This window comes from Danio aesculapii, chromosome 16, assembly GCF_903798145.1.
Source record: "Danio aesculapii chromosome 16, fDanAes4.1, whole genome shotgun sequence".
Taxonomy (NCBI): Eukaryota; Metazoa; Chordata; class Actinopteri; order Cypriniformes; family Danionidae; genus Danio; species Danio aesculapii.
The window spans coordinates 496775-497974 of record NC_079450.1 but is presented as its reverse complement, the minus strand read 5'-3'; positions in this window follow the sequence as shown (position 1 = coordinate 497974).

Here is a 1200-nt window from a genome sequence, read left to right as displayed (position 1 = left end):
AGTCTGTCATCATCCACAACTCTTACACAGCATGTTCAACACAAGCACAACACACAGACACACACTCAATGTGTTTTATAGCCAATATTACAGAAAGCAGAAGTTCATCTGAACGTGTTGTTTTGTAGAGCAACCCTGACCAAACACACCTGAACCAGTTCATGAGCACCTCTTGATCATTACAGACAGGTGTGTGTGTGTGTGTGTGTGTGTGCGTGCGTGAGTGCGTGCGTGCGTGCGTGTGGTGTCAGGGTTGAGCTGAACTCTGCAGGAAGGCAGATCTCCTGGAGCAGGGTTGGTGAACAACATTAAATATGAAGACGAGACTCTATTATTTGATGATGACTGAAGCTGAATGTGTGCTTCGGGAGCAGATTGAGCACTTTCCAGCAGCAGTGATACAGGAATTATGAGGTTTAAGTTAATGATGTAGGAGAGAGCGGGGCACAAAGTAACACAGGGTCAAATGTGACAGGGTTTTAAGGTATTTGCTCAGGGTTAATCATGGCACTTCTGTGGTGTTCACCACAGCGTCAGCAGACGTCAATAATGCCAATTATTGGAAAAGTTCAGTGAAATATGGATGAGAAACAGGAGAAACCATTTCTGCAGAGTAAAAGTATTGTATTATAGTGGATATGTTTTCATTTGAAGTAAATCTGTGAAAGTATTTCTGCAGAATCTTCTATTGTTGTGATCACCGTCTTCTGGAGCCATTTTGAATGATGTGAAACACACACAGTGACGGCTGGCCAGTGTTGAGGAAAACACCACACAGCAGGGTTAGTTTTAACAGTGTGTTTCAATTAAGCTACACACTGTTGGACACCAGCTAAACCAACACTAATTGTTGAATTTTTGACTGTAATGTTAAAAACTTTTAAAATAAAATAGTTTTAATAGGGAAATGCTGCTAATTCTACAAATAAATGCATTGTATAATAATGGAGAATAGCCCAAATCAATCTGAATGTGTTTATCCAGTAAATAAATAAACATGCTGGGATATATAGAATAAATAAATGTCCTGAGGAAATATGTTATTTAAAGTAAAGTGAATTAAAGTAATTGTGTGACATCTGCCTTTTTAAGCTTGTGTTACCTCTGTCTTGCCCCACAGGTGGGCTAAATAGTGATATTTTTACTCCTGGCACACTTTAGGAAACCATCGGTCCGGCGCTCATACAACCAGTCTCATTT